Raw genomic sequence first — 20,381 nt, 5'->3', positions numbered from 1 at the left:
AGGCTGTTTTCTGTTAGCATCTTGGACTGACTCATCATCAAGTTTCCTCAGAGAACCTTTCAGATTTACAATTCTGTACTGACATTTAATGTCTCTGAATGTGAAACATTTTTCCATGGTGTGTGTTTGTTTTTGTAACAGGAAGACACAAATTCACCTCCACAGGAGCCCGAGTGTCACTTTGAGCACAGAAATGACCCTCCACTGGTCACCAGAATCAGAGTCCCGAGAAAGCCCAGGGGAACCTGGGAAGTATTTTTCAATCAGACTCAGGGCTGGTGTCTCCGTGGGAATCTCTGATTGGAACAGGCTTTGGGATTCAGACTGGGACCAAGAGGGAGGCTCACCCAGGGCCAGGGTCCTTCAAATCCTGACAGTTTTCACAGTAACCCATTGTCCTTTAAAACTGTAAAACCCATTGTCCTTTAAAACATCCAACTCAAAAAACAAAACAAAACAAAACAAAAAAAACAAAACAAAACAAAAAACAAAACAACTGCGTCAAAAAGTGGGCAAAGGATATGAACAGACATTTCTCAAAAGAAGACATTCATACAGCCAACACACACATGAAAAAATGCTCATCATCACTCGCCATCAGAGAAATGCAAATCAAAACCACCATGAGATACCACCTCACACCAGTTAGAATGGCAATCGTTAAAAAATCAAGAAAAAACAGGTGCTGGAGAGGATGTGGAGAAATAGGAACACTTTTACACTGTTGGTGGGACTGTAAACTAGTTCAACCATTGTGGAAAACAGTGTGGCGATTCCTCAAGGATCTAGAACTAGAAGTACCATATGACCCAGCCATCCCATTCCTGGGAATATACGCAAAGGATTATAAATCATGCTGCTATAAAGACACATGCACATGTATGTTCATTGCGGCACTATTCACAATAGCAAAGACTTGGAATCAACCCAAATGTCCATCAGTGACAGACTGGATTAAGAAAATGTGGCACATATACACCATGGAATACTATGCAGCCATAAAAAAGGATGAGTTCATGTCCTTTGCAGGGACATGGATGCAACTGGAAACCATCATTCTCAGCAAACTATCGCAAGAACAGAAAACCAAATACAGCATGTTCTCACTCATAGATGGGAATTGAACAATGAGATAACTTGGACACAGGAAGGGGATTATCACACACCGGGTCCTATTCTGGAAAGGGGGTTGGGGGGAAGGATAGCATTAGGAGATATGCTTAATGTAAATGACAAGTTAATGGTTGCAGCACACCAATATGGCACATGTATACATATGTAACAAACCTGCACGTTGTGCATATATACCCTAGAACTTAAAGTATAAAACAAAACAAAACGAACCATTAAAAAAAAAAAAGCAAAAAAAGAAAAAATCCAACTCAAACTGATGCATTTGGCCCTTTCTCTGCTAATCTATTTTCCTTTTCTCTAGGCTTCATTCTTACACTTCCCTTTTCTCCTTATTTTTCTGAAAATGGAGGGTATGCTTCCTGTGGTCTAAACCACAGGTCTCAGAATCATTACTTGGAACTCAGATGTGGCCCAGGCTATGGCTCCTGACGACCTGGTAGGCTGAGGGGTCTTGCTCATTCCTCATTGCCTGGACACCTCTGCTGTCCTCTATGCGTGGATGCATTTGGGAAATGCAAGTGAACACTCATAGTCATTTCCTCAAATGGGACACTGAGGTAGAGATGATCTTGTGCTTCTTACCCTGTCACAGAGCCCCCACCCTCACCTGTGGCTTCTGGGAGAGTTGAGGATGGAGATTGTTGTGCTGTGAGCTCTGTGTGACGGCAATTGTAAGGTTTAGGTGGGCACAGCCAAAGGCAATGGAGTTGGCCATCAGGAAAGACAGACTGGAATTCCTGGGAAGCCTACATCTGCTGTCCATCATACAGTTCCATTGTCTTCTCTTCTGCTAGGATTAAATCAGACCGGCCAAGTTCATCTAGGACAATCTTCCTGACCTAGAGAAAAGTGATGACAGGCTTTAATAACGCTTGTATTATACCATCAGAGCAACACATAGATTAGTGTTTGATGAATATCTGAGACTATGTTCCAGTCAAGATGACACACAACTGATTATTACCATGATTAAAATTTTACATTTTATACTGATTAATATTTTAATACTAATATTAATCAATGCAATATTAATTTAATATTAAAAGTTAATATTTTATATTTGACAATATAATCAGACTCATGTTATACATAATTAGAATCAGAGTCATGTCATAAATAATTTTGCTAAAATATGTGTGTTCTTATTGGTTTTCTGAGCATAAATCTCCAGTAGTTGATTAAGTTTGCATGCATTTGTTGAAGCAGGGTATCCACCCTTTTGAGAGAAAATGTGTGGAGGGTAAACGAGGCTGGGGAAGCTGAAGTCATGTGATGGAAGCCTGTCCCTGAGTGAAGGAGAGAGGGAGGGAGGATTGGGTGGAAATTTCCTACACTTCTGTGCCGTGCAAAGAAGGTCCACATTATCATTGAGTCTCATGCGAGTCAAAGTTGCCCCTCTGGAAACCCCCATGACTCCCTGCAGTGGCTCTGCCTCAGATGAGTGCAGAGCTCACTCTATCCTGGTGAATGGAGCACAGGACATGGGCCTCAGCATGAGTCACGACACGGACGTCAGAGAGCAGTAGCTGGATGCATGATCCAAGTGCATTCTTCTGCCTGTAGGTGGAGGGAGGAAGGTGCATTCTCAGAGCCAACATGCTGTGGATTTTTATAGAGAACACATGTTTTTACTTAATTTACATGAAGAATGTGCAGTCTGCAAACAATTGCAATTTTCACATTTACTCCAATTGTGTTATTTCTTCATTCTGCACGACGTCCTGGAACAATTACATCTTTCATGGGTATCGTTTCATGGATTGATAGCATGCATTTCACATTTGCATTTTTTTTAGCCATGTGCAGAGGCCTTGAGTAGAGCATGTCTGGGCCTTATCTACTCTAACTCTCATGGCCCAAAGGAAAGAGCAGAGACTTGACTGACTGCAAACTTTGGGGTAGGAGCTTCTCCTGCACACCTCAGAGCCTGAAGAGACCTCAAGTGCCATTTTATGGAGTCAGGGTGTTTTTCTATGTAGGGGAATTATGGGCTGCCCCACTCCTGGTGATTGCTGGTCAGCTCTAAAGATGAGTTCAGAATGAGGTCACTTGATAGCTTATTTCTCTGCAGCTCTGTTTCATAAATTACGACCATCAGATTCTACATAATAATGGAAGCTCCATTTTTCTGACTCCATTTTCTTATCTTTTTCATTTATAAGTTTGGTTATAGAAAATGTTAACCCCTAGTTTCCTGATTCAAACCCCACAACTTGCTGAACTAATCAGGATTTTTTTTAATGTCCCCAGTATTTTGGAAATATAAAGGAACAGCCATGTATAGTTCATTGTGTGGACATAGTGATTTAAGTGCATTACTAAAACCATAATTGCTGAGTTGTATAGTCAAACTACAACTAGATTTGCAGAAAATTGCCTCCAGTAACGTCTGAAGGGAGAGCCACTCAGCTGATCCTGTCTTTGGGCTTTGAGGAAGCTCACTACCGAGGTGAGGTCACATGGTTGAGATCCAAGGTGCAGCTCCCAGCCCTGGCTGAGTTCTTTTCCAGGAACCAGACAAACAACTTGGCATCTCAGAAGCAGATCCCCAAGCTTCCTTTATCTGGGATGCACAGACCTCAAAGGACCAGCAGGAGATGCTCAGAACTCACCCAAGGCAGAGACCCAGTGAGAAGCAGTTGCAGAGAGGAACCAGCCACGGAGCCTCTGACCACCATCTAAGGTTGTCTTCTTTTCCTTCACAGCATGGAGCCCTCAGGAGACCACCCACTATGTTGTTTTTAACTCATGTCTTTCTTATCCCAAAGCAAAAGAGACATAAATATGACTCTGCAGTTAACTCCTTGAACCTGGGTCATTTTTTCTGAGAATGCCATCTTAATTGTCAACATCATGATCATTATATCAAAATCAGCAAGCATATCTAGTCATCAGGAAGACAATTTGTCTCGTGGTATAAATGTTTATTGAATTAATAATTACATTTTGGCCAGACGCGGTGGCTCACATCTGTAATCCCAGCACTTTGGGAGGCTGAGGTGGGCAGATCACCTGAGGTCAGGAGTTCAAGACCAGCTTGGCCAACATGGTGAAACCCCGTCTCTACTAAAAATACAAAAATTAACCAGGCACGGTGACAGGCGCCTGTAATCCCAGCTACTCGGGAGGCTGAGGCAGGAGAATGGCTTGAGCTCAGGACATGGAGGTTGCAGTGAGCTGAGGCTGCACCACTGCACTCCAGCCTGGGCGACTGAGCGGGACGTTGTCTCAAAAACAAAAACAACAACAACAGCAACAGCAACAACAACAAAAATTTCATGGGAAAGGGTCTCTAGATGAACACTGGTCAATTAATAAGGTATTAGTGAAGTATCATAAAAATAAGTGGCACCAGTATCTTTGGTATCCGGTTAATCTATAAAGCATATCAATATTATTTTTGTATGTGGTCTAGGACAAATTTGGGTAATATTTAGGCTATAAAGAGACAGTGCTTTCCTTCTTAGATAGCAATGTCCTTCATAGTAAAGTGTGTTTTCATAAGCATTGTCCAGATTCTCTTCCTGCATGGGGTTTCTACATGACCTATTTTTCTTTTCCAAAAACAGATCACTCAAGTTTCTCATTATCTTGTGAGTGAGAAATATTTTCCCCAAACACAACCTCAGTCTAGGTAGACACCTTCATGAATGAGCCTTCACTCTCAGACAGGCACACACTGTCCCCATGTGGACGCTTCTCTCAGACAGGCACACACATCCCCACATGGTTAAGATCGTTTACTGTGGCTCTGACCATGGAGGTCTCCGTTCTCACTAGGGCAGGTTAGCACCTCAATCCTCATCCACACTGTGGCCTTTGATGTCTGTGGCCTGACATACCCTCTGTCTGTCCCTCAGTGTCCTGAATGGCGAAGCTGCGCAACCCATGGATAGAGGAAGAGCTCAGATTTCCCTGTGAAGGAGACAGGATGCCAAGCAAGAGACAGAAATCTCTCACTTCCCTGCTGGGTCATGTTCTGGGCAGGGTCTCTGAAGGCACCGCTGGGGTCAGTGGCCTAAAATGTCTCCCTCTGTTTCCTTGGGAATAACCCATAGACAAATAAGTTTTGTGTTAGGGCATCATAGAACTTGTGCATTACTTATGTGATAGATATAGATATTTTGAATATTTTTAAAATTAAGTATAACATTAATTCTACCAAATATATAAATACATAACCATTATAACACATGTCTACAGAGATGTCTCCTGGAATTTAGGCTTGAATATATATATATATAGATTTATCTTGGAAATATATATATATAGTTGAACATCATAAAATTGATTCTAATATTTATGTGCAAGATAACGTTCAAACAAAGTGTAACAACAGATACCAGATGTAACTTTCCACCAGAAATAACTGTAAAACACAGTGAAATTTCTTAAACATGATTTTAAGATGTGTGACATCAAGTAACAAGGACAGTGATTGCTGGGAGGGAGAAAATATACAAAAGGAGCCGTGTGGTTAATGCACGCTTCGGTATTTTCTTTAGAGAATTTCCAGGCCACAGTGCTGAAGTGGAACCAGGTAGATTTGAAGTTGAGGAAAAGGAGCTGAGATCCCAGACAGGCCAGGAAGTGTGGAGACCACAGAATAGACAGTGGATAGCAGAACACTGTTCAGAGAGTGAGCCCCACAGATGGCAGGGGAGAGACCCAGGCTTGGTAGAGGGGGGATCAGTGTGAGGGAACCAGGGCAAGTTGTACACGAGATCACACCCTACTACAGGGGGCTTTCCTTAAAATCTAAAATTACCCTAAATTTTAAACATATTCACTTACAAATTCAAAAATATACAGAAAGACACCATGATAAAGATGAAAGAAAGGTGAATTTGTGATATTAAAATATAAAAAATGTATTTCTGAACAAATTATAACACTGATGAGAGGGACAAGTTTATTCCATCATGGCAAATAATTTAAAAGAAGAACATTCCAAATGCTTATGGCCCGAATGAGGAAGCTTCAATCATGAATATAAATAGAGTTATCTCATTACCAGGGTGATGATGTCAGAAACTTCAAGCTTTCCAAAGAAGTAACCTCATCTGATAAAATTGTAGAAACTCAACCTGTAATATCAAGCAAAATTATTCTAAGAACACACAGTAAATGAAATCCATTGATTGACATAATGTGCTCCTATTGACTGAATGGTTATGACCCCCATAAGGCATATGTTGGAATCTCAACTCCAATGTGATGGTGGCAGGAGGTGGGGCCTTTGGTCTCCTTTGAAAGGTGTTGAGGCACCGTCTTATGAGTGGAATTAATGTCCTGATAAAATACCCCAGGGAGCTCCTCTTTCCTCCACCAGGTGTGGTCATGGTAGGAAGGTGGCCATCTATAAATAAAGAATTGGGACATCACCAGATACGAATCTCTAAGACATCTTGATCTTGAACTTCCCAGCCTTGAAAAATTGGGACAAATACATTTCTGTTACTTCTGGGTCAGCCAGTCTGTGGTATTCTCTCACAGCGGCTCAAATAGTCTCAGGAAGTGCAGTGAGGACGCAGAATACTTGAGAGAAGAGCATTACCCTCTTCTTTACATCTCAGGATCACAGAAGCTTGACCTTGTGCTGAACTGACCAGAAGGTGGTGCTTCCCTCTCCCCCAGATCTCAGTTGACATCATGACATCAGGTCTTTATGGTGGAGACTAAATTCCAGTCTGTGATTTGATAGATGCCTTTCTCCTCCCAGCCTCACCCATGAGACATAGTTTCCATGCCATATGTTACAGGCCAAAAACAGGTGGACCCCGATTATTCTCATGCCAGCTCACTTGCAGGCAAGAGGTTCTGGGGAGCTTCCTGGGAGAGGCACAATGAGATCATAGGAGTCCACCACTCCCACGTAGTTTTCTGTACTTAAAGCAGGACTGTTCCTCTGAGATAGCTGAACCCTTTCTTCTGCACCAAGGTAGAGTCTGGCATATTTTTACAGTGATAGAGGCAGGGCATAAACACAGTGAAACGAAGCTCTCTCTAAAGGGCGTGACTTGATTAGCAGTCAAATGAGAATAATTTCAACCCTAAACTTTATCTAAAATGTTAGCAGCTTTCATGATAAGCAATTAATAGAAAGCTGACAGCTCCATGAAAGCAATATAGGAAACAATAGTCCACTCATTTTAACAGAGAGAATAAGAAAATCTATAATTGAAGAATAACCAGCTGGGCACTGTGGCACTGCCTTGAGTTCCATTACTTGGCAGTTCGAGGTGAGAGGATCACTTGAGCCCAGGATTTTAAGCCCAGCCTGGAAACACAGCTAGACTCAATTTCTTGAAAAAAATCAGTAACATTTTGGGGTCAGGACAAACCTCTAAAACTGCCCCTGAAAAGAAGCCCAAATTTAATTCCATCAGATTGTTGATCAATTTATGTTACAAAACAGTGTCCCCGTGCCAGAAATGAGCACAGTGTAAAATCTAGATGGGATGTTAAAAGACACAAACCCTCAAGCAGAAAAATGAGGTAATGAGTCTGTCAAAGGCAACATTGCCAAATGACAGCGTTTCCGTGGAAACTGCGTGTACATCTAGGACTGCACCTGTGAACAATGACATTATACCCTTCACAGAGGAAAGAGACATCGCTCAAACAGACAAGCCAAGGGACTTCAGAAATATATGAGGGGAAACACAGTGTGCGAATATGTAAAGATGAAATTAGATGATGACTGCTAAATGATTATCAAGGCACAATCACATATTATGAAACTATATTTTCCTGAATGATAGGATCACTACCAATCTCCCCCAGGACACCCTCATCTACTCTGTGCACAGCCCTCTCCTGAGGCGTCACACCCCTGAGCTTGCTATATAGTAGGAGACATGCAAATAAGGCCCCCCTTTTGGCTGATGAAAAGCAGCCCAGCCCTGACCCTGCAGCTCTGGGAGAGGAGACCCAGCCTTGCGATTCCCAGCCGTCTCCACTTGGTGATCGGCACTGAACACAGGAGACTCACCATGGAGTTTGTCCTGAGCTGGGTTTTCCTTGTTGCTATTTTAAAAGGTAATTCATGGAGAAATAGAGATGTTGAGTGTGAGGGGACATGAGTGAGAGGAACAGTGGATATGTGTGGCAGTTTCTGATTAGGATGTCTCTGTGTTTGCAGGTGTCCAGTGTGAGGTGCAGCTGGTGGAGTCTGGGGGAGGCTTGGTCCAGCCTGAGGGGTCCCTGAGACTCTCCTGTGCAGCCTCTGGATTCACCTTCAGTAGTTCTGCTATGCACTGGGTCCGCCAGGCTTCTGGGAAAGGACTGGAGTGGGTTGGACGTATTAGAAGCAAATCTAACAATTACGCGACAGACTACGCTGCGTCGGTGAAAGGCAGGTTCACCATCTCCAGAGACGATTCAAAGAACACACTGTACCTGCAAATGAACAGCCTGAAAACCGAGGACACGGCCGTGTATTACTGTACTAGAGACACAGTGAGGGGAGGTCAGTGTGAGCCCAGACGCAAACCTCCCTGCAGGGGCGCGCGGGGCCACCAGGGGGCGCTCGGGACCCACTGAGGACGTGCAGGTCCCAGGAGCAGGTGCAGCGGGAGGTTTCCTTTCTCAACTGCAGGAGGCGGGTTTGTGTTTTCAGAACTCTGGAGTCTTATAGGTTGTTATATGTTTATACTGTTATTTAGTATGTATTTATTATCATCGATATTTAGGTTTTTATAATTTAAAACACTTTATGTAGTGTTATTTTTAAAAAATATATACTTTCAAGAAATAATTATTCCTACTTATTTGTAGTTATTCTTCCACATTTTACTAACATATGTTGCTATCAGCAACTACATAGCTATGAGAACATACATTTACTTCTGTAGACATAGGTCTAAATACCACAAACCTGTGCATAAATGTGTAGTCATTTATATTTAACATTATAATAAAATGATTTTTAAAATATGTCCTAAATGGTCAGACTTATTGATGAACTAAATGTAAATTATTGGAGTGATTCATAATTGATTTCAATATTTTTATATTGTTTATATTAATTAATACATCTTTCTTTACTTAAACATAGTATATTGGTCATTTCAAAATAGCTAAGGTAAATTTCAAATGGTCTTGACACAAAAAATGAAAAGGTTTCGAGGTAATGAATATGCTTATTAGTGTTATTTAATCATTCTATATTGTATTAATAAATCACAACATGCTTTGTAACTCATACATATACACAACCATAATTTATCAATTTTCAAGACAATTATTTAATCCATCCTAGGTCATAATCTTTTTTCCCCTGTCCAGGTATGATTGGATTGTCCTGAGAAACCCATCCACACGCCTGCCTCCTTCAGACTTCTGAGACGGGCTTCATGAAGGCCAGAAGCAGGCACCCTGTGTGAGTCCATACGACCTGGAACCTCCCTCTCCTTGGATTAGGGCATCTCCTCAGGATCGCAGGGCTCTTCATTATCCTCACCTCGCTATTGTACCAAACAAGAAACATCACACTTCAATTCGTCACGGTTTGTTTTAATTTTCCCCTAAAAATCAAGGTAATAATTTTAACAATAAACATCACAACCTACTAAGAATAAGTTCTTTCCCACGTACTAAGGTTTCTTCTGAGGGCTTTACATGTATCACACAGTTTCAATTTCTTTATGAGATGAGATACTAATATCCCCATATTAGACATTGATTTTTTAAGTTGTTTCTGAAAATTAATTTGTCCAAGGGCCCATTCAGATTCTGTTAGAGATCCAGGATACAATTAGAAATTTCAACACTAATAGCTGGAAAAACATTGAGAATATATTTAACTTAGTACATGTGCTGCTAAATATCCTTGTTTCCTTAAAGGCTGTTGTCAGTTATGATTTTACCCATGATATATGTAGTTAATACTAATAAAATAGATGAAAATATTGTATCAATTATTTAATAACTTTTGATAATAACAAAATACATATTCCACATATTTTTGATCATTTTGTTTTCTCTATGAAATGCATGTTTATTAACTTATTATTATCAAACGTCACCCTTATCATTCTGATTTCTGGGATTTAATTCTAGCAGGTTTGTTAAATATTTTCATTAATTCATATTATATTGTTTACATTTTGAGTTTGATTTTATTTTTAGTTGCATTATTTACTGAATTTTAAACTATTTCTTATACACTATTTTTTAATTTTTTATTTTTATGAGGTGTAATTTCAATATAAGTAATAATGGATAGATCTACGATGTATCATTACAGGATTTCTGGCAAATGTAAACACACTTGTCCACAACAGCCAAGGTCGGATGAAGAAGAGGCTCATCCCCCCAGCTCAAGTGACCTTCTCTGTGCTTCCAGTCAGCTCTCCTATTTAACACAATATTTTGATTTCTGCCACTGTAGATTCATTGTTCATGTTTTGATTTTCACATAAATGGACTCAAACATTATAGACCCCTTTTTCTGGTAAGGAGTTAATTTTGTTATTTTTGATGTTTGTTTATGCTATTTCATGTGTAAAATTACATCAGCATATTGTTATTTATTCACTTAATGGGCTGCCTCTGATATAAAATCTCAAAGCTTTGACATATATGGAGAGAGAGAGAGAGAAAGTTTATACCTGAGTCAGCCCATTTAGCAACAAATGACGGTGAACGGATCCGTTTTCCTGTCGATGCACTTGAGTTTGTTTCCAGTTTAGTGACATCAGAAGCAAAGCTGCTGTAAATATTTTTGTTTTTTTATCCATATTTTCTAACTTTTATTGAGAAAAGATGTGGAAATATGCATTCCTTCATCATAAAAGTAAGGTTAATTTGTTGCTTTATGGAACCATAACTGACAACAAAAATTGTATATATTTAAGGTGCACCACTTGATGTTTTGATATAAATTGTGAAATTTTCACTATGACCAAGGAATTAGCATATCTATTACCTCACAGTTACCATTTTCTTCCTTTAATTTATTATGTATGTGTCCGATGAGAACACCTGAGATCTGTCCCTTTTCCAGAGATCAAGTTTGCAATACAGTGTTGATAACTATAGTCCCATCGCTTTACGTTAGACCTCCAGAACCCATCCAACCTGCACAACTGAAAACTTTATGCCCTTGACAAGCATCACTCTGCTTCCCCTCCTCCCAGCCCTGGAAACTACTTTCCTACTCTCTGCTTCTAAGAATTTGAATATTTTAGATTCCACATGTAAATGAGATAATGCAGCATTTGTCTTTCTGTGTCTGGCTTATTCCACTCGGTATTATGTCCTCCAGGCCCATCCATGTTGTTGGAAATGTTATAATTTCCCTATTTTTAGAGGTCATGTAATATTCCATTGTATGTGTATACATTTCCTTTTTACACCCATTTACCTATGCTCATTAACCTTAAAAAAAATTCTAGGCCATTATGAATAATCTTGTATTAAACCTTTTTTTACTTACTGATTTTCTTTCCTTTGAATACATAGTCAGAAGTGGGATCACCAGATCATATAATAGTTTTACTTTCAATTTATAAAATAACCTTTACTACCACACCACTGAATAATTCCCTCTTCACCAGTTTGCTGTCAGCATTTTGTTATCTTTTGTCTTTGTGATATTAATCATGTTAAATAATGTGAGGTGATATCTCATTGTGGTTTTCATTTGAACTCCCCTGATGATAAGCAATGTGGGCACCTTTCTGTGTCCTGCTGGCCATGTTTATGTCCTCCCTTGAATACTATGTCTATGCACAATTTTTGCCCTCTTAAAAATCAGGTTATTTGTATTTTTTGCTATTGTATGAGTTCTTTAAACATTTAGATAGAACCAGTTGTCAGACATGGAGTTGCACATAATTTATTTTTCTGTGATTTTGGTGTCAAATCCAAATAAATCATTTTCCAGATTAATTCCAAGAAGCTTCTTTTTTCTCCATTTTCTTCTATGAGTTTACAATTTTAGATTTCATATTATATTCAAGCCTTGAACACATTTTAGGTGATTTTTGCATATGATGTGAGATATGGTCTCATTTTTTTCTGCATATGAATGCCCAGTTTTTACACCATTTGTTAAAAATCTATCTTTTCCTCATTGTGTATTCTTGGAACACAAAATCTGGCAGAGACATACAATAGACGACAATTTTAAACCAATATTCCTGATGATAGACCTAAAAATCTTCAAGAAAATACTAGGAAACTGAATACAGCAGCACGTTAAAAATTTATTACATTATGATCAAGTAGATTTTACTCCTTTCATGCAAGGCTAGTTCAACATACACAAATCAGTAAAGTTGATTCACCACATAAGCAGAATCAAAAGCAAAAACAATATGATTATCTCAATCGATCCAGAGAAACTTTCAATAAGATTCAACATTCTTCATGATAAAAACCCTCAACAGACTAGACCTCAAAGAAATGTACCTTAAAATGATAAGAGCCACGTGTGACAAACCCACAGTTAACATCATACTGAATCAACGAAAGCTCAAACCATTCCCCTTCGTAACTGGAACAAAACAAGAATACTCACTCTCACCACTCCTATTCAACATGTACTGGATGTTCTAGCAAGATAAATTAGACAAGAGAAAGAAATAAAAGACATTCACATAAGTAAATAAGAATTCAAACTACCTCTTTTTGCTATTGATAGGATTCTGTGCATAGAAAAATCTATAGACTCTGCCAAATGAATCCTAGAATTGATTAAAAAAAAAAAACTTTAGTAATGTTTCAGGATACAGAATAAATATACAAAAATCAGTAGCTTTTTAATACAGCAATGACATCCAGGCTGAGAGCAAAATAAAGGACACAATCCCACTTACAATATCTAAAGAAAAAAAATACCTAGTAACACAGCTAACAAGGGAGGTGAAATATCTCTACAGGAACTAAAAAACACTGTGGAAATAAATCAGAGAGGAAACAAATAAATGGAAAAAGCATTTCATGCTCATGGATTGGAAGAAATAATGTTACAAAAATGACAATATTGCCCTTCAAATTTTACAGATTCAATATTATTACTATCAATATACCAGTTTTATTCTTCAGAGAAATATAAGAAAAGTATTCTAAATTTTGTATGTAACCAAAAAAACAGCCAAAACCGCCAAAGTAATCCTAAGGCAAAAGAGCAATGCCAGAGACATCACATTATTTGACTTTAAACTCTACTATAAAGCCACACTAACAAAAACTGTTTGCTACTGGTACAAGAATAAACACATAGACCCATGAAATAGAATAGAAAACTCAGAAATAAAGCTGCACACGTACAACCATCTGTTTTTGACAACCCTGAAAAAAATAAACAGCAGTGGGGAAAGGACAACCCAGTCAATAATGGTGCTGGGATAACCTGCTGGCCATGCTGCAGAAGACGGGAACTTGACTCCTAACTATCACCATATGAAAAGGAAAATTAACTCAAAATGGGTTATAGCTTTAACTAAGACTTCAAACTACAAAAAACTAGGAAGACAACCTAGGAATACTCTTCTCTGCATTGGCCTTGGCAAAGAATTACTGGCGCTGAGACTTGTCTCTACACTAGTACATCAGAGTGTTTTACGCATAATTTAATAAAATGTTGACCCTGTGAAATTATCTACTTTTTATATCTTATTTTTGGTATTATATCTAAAATTTCTGAAGTTTAAAGTGAGCAAGAATTGTTCTCATGTGCCAAAGCTGATGCCATAATCTACAGATGCAGGTTAAACTCCAACACTTTGAATGCAGAAATATCAACAAAATTTTGTGTAATTATACTGTTTTAGATAAACATCCTTCTTCTCTCATATGTTTTATTTATTCATTTATTAATAACAGTATGTTTTTATACATATTTATTTAATACTTTGGTCAAAATCTATTTCTATATTATTTATTTTAATATTCAGTTTTTTCAGTTCTTTGGAAATTGGGAGCTTTTTCCAGTTGCCTCCTTCATCTTTTTGACATATCCCAATTTTTTGTGGGTTTTTAGCCTTTTTAAATTTTTTAATAGTTATGTGGGGTACAAATGCATGTATGTTACATAAATATATTGCATAGTGATGAAGTCCGAGTTTTTAAAGTAAGCTCACCAGTTACTTTAAAGTAAGCTCACCTTGGAACAATTAAGTGATTAGTGATCTCATTCTTCAAACATTATGAGTCTCCCATGTCTATTATTCTACTCTCTGTGTCTATGTGTACCCAGTATTTAACTCCTACTGATAAGTGAGAAACAGCCATATTTTGTTTTCTATTTATGAGTTGTTAGACGTAAGACAATGACCTCCAGTTCCATCCATATTGCTGTCAAAGACATAATTTCATGCTTTTTTCTGACTAAATTATTTTTCATTGTGTATATATACCACATCCTCTTTATCCAATTATCCATTGCAAGACATTAAGTTAACTCTATATCTTTGTTATTGTAAATAGTGCTGCGATAAACATATGGGTGCAAGCAGTTTTTGACACAATGATTTATTTTCTGGGGTACATATCATGGAGTGGGATTGCTGATTGAATGATAGATCTATTTTTAGTTGTTTGAGAAGGCTTTACAATTTTTTCCACATAGGTTGCACTAATTTACATTATCAACAACACTGTACAATTGTTTTTTCTCTGAATTCTCATCAACATCTATAACTTTTTGACTTTATAATAATAGGCATTCTGACTGGTGTAAACTTGTGTCTCACTGTTGTTTTAATATTTATTTATTTGATAATTAGTGTTGTTCAGCTTTTTATTTTCATAGTGCTTGTTGGCCATTTGAATGTCTTCTTCACAAAATATCTGTTGATGTCTTTTGCCCACTTTTTAATGGTGTAATTTATAATTTCTTGTTGTTTCTGTGTTGTTTGTGTTCTTCTTAGATTCTAGATGTTAGTTCTTTATTGCACAGCAATGGGAAAAATCTAAACAATCAATTGGAAAAAAAAACTGTTAAAAGTATAAAAAATGAGGCAATCAAATAACACAATTTTGACCAATCATTGGCTCACCAATAAAATTAAGATATTAATTTTTAAAAATACAAAGAAAAATGAAGACACAGCATACCAAACCCTCTGGGATATAGCAAAACCAGTACTAAGAGAGAGGCTTGTAGTTCTAAATGTCTACTAAAAAATAGAAATATTACAAACTAGCAATCTATTGATTTACTCCAAGGAACTAGATAAATTAGAACAAACTAACCCCAGAGCTAGAAGAAGAAAATAAATAAAGATCATAGCAGAATTTAAAAAGATGGAAACAAAAAAGCAAAATATAAGGAATTAACAAAACAAAATGTGGTTATTTTAAAAGATGAACACAATTGATAGAGCACTAACTAGGTCGGTCAATCAAAGAAAAAAGAATATTCAAATAAGCACAAGCAGAAATGATAAAGGTGGTATTACAACTGACTCCACAGAAATACAAAAGATTATTGTACTGAATATCTCTATGCTCATAAACTAGAAAATCTAGAGGAAATCAATAAATTTCTGGAAGTATTCAACCACCTCTCCCCCAGATATAACCAGGAAGGGATAGAAATCCTAAGTAGACCAATACGAGTAATAAGACTGAATTAGAAATTGAAAATCTCCCAACTCTTTTGAACCAGATAAATTCACAGTCTAATTTTACTAGATGTGCCATTCTTACTGGAACTTTTCCAAAAGATTAAAGAGAAGAGATGCTTCCCCAGCCTGACCTACAAAAACTCGCATCACTTGGTACCAAAATCACGCAAGGATACAACTACAGCAACAAAAAGTTACGGGGAGATGTCCCTACTGAACATAGATACAAAATAGTAACCAAAATACTAGCCAACTGAAACCAACAGCACAATAAAAAGATAATCCATCATGACCAATTGGGTTTTATTCTGTGGATGCCAAGATTGTCTAAAATAAACACATCGATAAATATGATTTGACATATAGCATAATTAGAAATAAAAAAAACATAAGACCATCACCATCTCAATCAATGCAAAAAAGTCATTCAATAAAATTCAATATCCCTTCATGAAAAATCCCTTAACAGACTTAGCATCAAAGAAACCTACCTCAAAATAATAAAAGCCACATGCAACAGCCAACAAAAACTCTTAAGGAAATCAATAGAACTGGGATCGTCTTAAATCTTGCAAAAACCTATGCAATTGATTTGTTCAACGTGCTAGACTTGGTAGTGATGAAATGAATGACTTTAACTGGAAAAAAAGCCATGTAGAACAAAACAACATCATACAGAATGAGAAAAAGTTGCAAAAATATTCCTGAAGAACGTGAACAAGAATGCACACTTTCACCACTCCTATTCAACATATTACTAAAAATCCTAGCCAGAATAATGGAAAAGAAAAAAGAAATGTACGTTTCAAGTTCCAAGCTAAGGAATCAAGGAGTGGAGTACCCAGAGACTCATTTTTTGTCTATGAATAACATCCAAACCCCTGGCCTATTCCTTGGAATACAGGATTTAGGGGTGATTGAGACTCTTCCTTTTGGGTTAAAGGGAAGTTGCTAGGTGGAGGGTGTTAAGTAAAAATTGCTACATAAGCTGCATACCTTTGTCAAATGGTTGTAGTTTTCTTGTCCAGCCTGCTGTTCCTGAACCACCCTACTGTGAAAGCCCTCAATAAACTCTGTCTTGTTCACTGATCTGGGTTTATTTCCTTAGCCTGTTGTACGTGATGCCAGTGCTACTGGAGTCAATACTGGTCTGGCCTGACCCCCAGTGAACCTGGAAAAAGGTTCAAAAAAAATCTCATGAGCACCCAGACAATGGCTGAAAAGAGGAGACCCCTGCAGAAACTCTGGGCAGGCTGTTAATTTCTATGTGGAGCCCAACAGCTGCTATCCATGATGGATGGGGCCCAGTGCGTGAGTATGGCGATCCTGCCAAAGTACCAAAAGTCCTGGAAGAACAGCTTCAGTGGGTGCATCTTACAAAGTGAAAGTCAGATGCCCAAGCTGTTGCATTTTCAGGTGGTTGGTTCCTCCTGACTCCACTCTGAACAGCCACTGAGACAGAGCTCACTGTGTAGGCTACAGTGTGTCAGTCATAAGAAGAGCTACTCCTAGAAAAACATGCCAGACCAGCTCAGACTAATCAGAGACCTTTCTGTCCTGCCTGTGGAAGCTGAATGGAGATTTGGGGACCGCAGCTTGTTGAGCAGCACATTTGAAGGATTTCTGACCATACACGAATTAGTTAGGGCTACTGATGACTAAATTGTCATGAGACCCTAAGACCCAGTTCCCATGAAGAGCTCTAGGGGGAAGAGGATGAAGATTGGGGTAAGTCCATAGGAGTTCCTGTCCTCTCTACACATCTGCTGGTTACCACCAACGTAAAAATGGGCCAACTGCACCAGCAGAGACTAGCCCCCGAAGACGTTTCCCCACCTGAAATAAGGAAGCACACCACAAAGTGGGATTCCACCACTGTGGAATTGCTGACACTTAGAAATGCACTCAGACAGAAGTAAAGAGAGTTGATCACAGGATGCTTCTTCATCTGTGAGGCATGGGGGAGGAGGGCATTATACTCCCAGAACTCAACATTAGTAAACTGACATCCATCACAAACCATCTGGGCCTGAGGCAGCACCTCGATGGTGTCAGTGATGGAGATTGGACCATCCCCCTCCTTAGCTGGGGTGTTGCAGGCTGCAGGGGACCCTGGTGAAATGAGGGAGATGTCCAGTTGACTTGTGTGTTCTCACATTGCTAGAAAGAAATACCTGAAACTGAGCAATTCATGTAGAAAATAGGTTTAATGTACTCATGATTCTGCCGGCTGTACAAGAAGCCTGATGATAAATCTATTCAGCTTCTGGAGAGGCCCCAGGAAATTTACAATGACAGTGAAAGGCAAAAGGGGAGCAGACACTTTATATGGTGTGAGCAGGAGCAAAGAAAGGGTGAGGGTGGAGCTGCTCCACACTGTTAAACAACCAAAGCTCATGCAAACTCATTTACTATCACAGCAAGTGGATGGTGCTAACCATTAATTATAAATCCACCCCCATGCTACAACCACCAGGCCCCACCTCAAAAATTAGGGAAGCAAAAATCACATAAAGTTGTTATGACAGGTGGGACATCCTGAAAACCTCACTAAGCATGTCCCACATCGCCCTGGAGTTGTCTCAGGGGAGCAGTCTCCTCCAGTGTTTAGAGGCACAGGCACAGATAATAGGGCTAACTCTGTCCAGATGTGTGATACTGGACACACTACACAACTGCTCTGCTCCGTATGTAATTTATCTTATTTAAAATGTAAAGTTGATACTTCAATGAAATATGTTCTGCAAATATGTAAAAATGAAATAAGATAATGATTACTAAATGATTATCAAGGCACAGTCACATAATCTGAAGTTATATTTTCCTGAGAGATAGGATTACCACCCGTGTTTTCCAGGACACTCTCATCCACTCTGGACACTGCCCTCTCCTCAGGCGTCCCACCCCAGAGCTTGCTATATAGTAGGAGACATGCAAATAGGGCCCTCCCTCAGCTGATGAAAACCAGCCCAGCCCTGACCCTGCAGCTCTGAGAGAGTAGACCAGACCTAGAATTCCCAGATGTTTCTATTCGGTGATCAGCACTGAACACAGAGAACTTACCATGGCGTTTGGGCTGACATGGGTTTTCCCTGTTGCTGTTTTAAAAGGTGATCTATAGATAACTAGAACATGTGAGGGGACATGAGAGTGAGAAACAGTGGATATGTGTGGCAGTTTCTGACCATTGGTGTCTCTGTGTTTGCAGGTGTCCAGTGTGAGGTGCAGCTGGTGGAGTCTGGGGGAGGCTTGGTCCAGCCTGAGGGGTCCCTGAGACTCTCCTGCGCAGCCTCTGGATTCACCTTCAGTAGCTACTACATGCACTGGGTCCGCCAGGCTCCAGGGAAGGGGCTGGAGTGGGTTGGCCGTATTAGAAACAAAGCTAACAGTTACACGACAGAATACGCCGCGTCTGTGAAAGGCAGATTCACCATCTCAAGGGATGATTCAAAGAACACACTGTACCTGCAAATGAACAGCCTGAAAACCGAGGACACGGCCGTGTATTACTGTGCTAGAGACACAGTGAGGGGAGGTCAGTGCGAGCCCAGACGCAAACCTCCCTGCAGGGGCGCGCGGGGCCACCAGGGGGCGCTCGGGACCCACTGAGGACGTGCAGGTCCCAGGAGCAGGTGCAGGGGGAGGTTTCCTTTCTCAAATGCAGGAGTTGGGTTTGTGTTTTCAGAACTCTGGAGCCATATAAGGTTGCGATATTTTATTATGGTTATTTATCAAGTGTTTTTTAATTGATATTTGTGTTTTAGTAATTTTTACAGTTATATGTAGGGATTTTTAAAAAAATATGTAACTTCAAGAAATAATTCTTCCTAATAATTTGCACTTATTCCTCTAGAGTTTTATTAACATCTGTTGATATCAGCAACTACATAGTTATGCGACATTAATTTACATCTATAGACATACGTATAAATACACAAACCTTTGCATACCTGTGTAGTCATTTTTATTTAACATTGTAATAAAATAATTCTGAAACATGTCCCAAAGAATTAAACTTGATGATGAACTAAATATAAATTAGAGTAATCCATAATGAAATGGGTCACTAGAGAGTTTCTGGCAAATGTGAATACCCTTGTACTGAACACCTAAGGCAGCGCGAAGAGCAAGTCTATCCCCTCAACACGTGTCTTTTTCGTGTCTGTGGTCAAATCCTGCACAGGGAAAGGTTTCGATTTCTGACACTATAGATCTAGTTTTTTCCCTGTTTTGAGCTTTGTATAAATGGAATCAAACATTATAGACCTTTTTTTGGTAAGGGGCTACTTTGCTACTTTTTAGGTTAATTCATGCTATTTAATGTATGAACTTAGATCAACATAGTGTCGTTTACTCAATTAATGGGCTGACTGATATGAAACCTCAGAGTCTTCACGCATATGTGGAGAGAGAGAGAGAGAGAAAGGAAGGAGAGTGATTTTATATCTGAGACAGTCCATTAAGTAAATATATGACAATGTATTGATCTATTTTGTTTGTCGATGGACTTTGTTTCCAGTTTATGAATATTATAAGCAAAGCTGTTAAAGATACCTTGGTGTACGTTTTTCTATGTTGTCTCCCTTTTATTGAGAAAATATGAAGTATGTATTTCTTTGAGTAAGTTTTTTTTTCAGTTTTATTGAGGTAGAAATAAAGTATTTTTTT

General features: G+C 38.9%; 1 pseudogene across 1 annotated transcript; it reads left to right on the top strand.

Moving 5' to 3' along the window:
- Positions 1–8,062: 8,062 nt before the first annotated feature.
- On the top strand, positions 8,063–19,416 carry LOC104668396 (annotated as a pseudogene). The gene is made up of 2 exons (XR_004057230.1): positions 8,063–8,175; positions 18,922–19,416. The product of XR_004057230.1 is annotated as an immunoglobulin heavy variable 3-72-like (transcript).
- Positions 19,417–20,381: the final 965 nt, after the last annotated feature.

This window comes from Rhinopithecus roxellana, chromosome 5 (assembly GCF_007565055.1).
Source record: "Rhinopithecus roxellana isolate Shanxi Qingling chromosome 5, ASM756505v1, whole genome shotgun sequence".
NCBI lineage: Eukaryota > Metazoa > Chordata > Mammalia > Primates > Cercopithecidae > Rhinopithecus > Rhinopithecus roxellana.
This window is presented reverse-complemented; position numbering and strand designations above follow the sequence as displayed.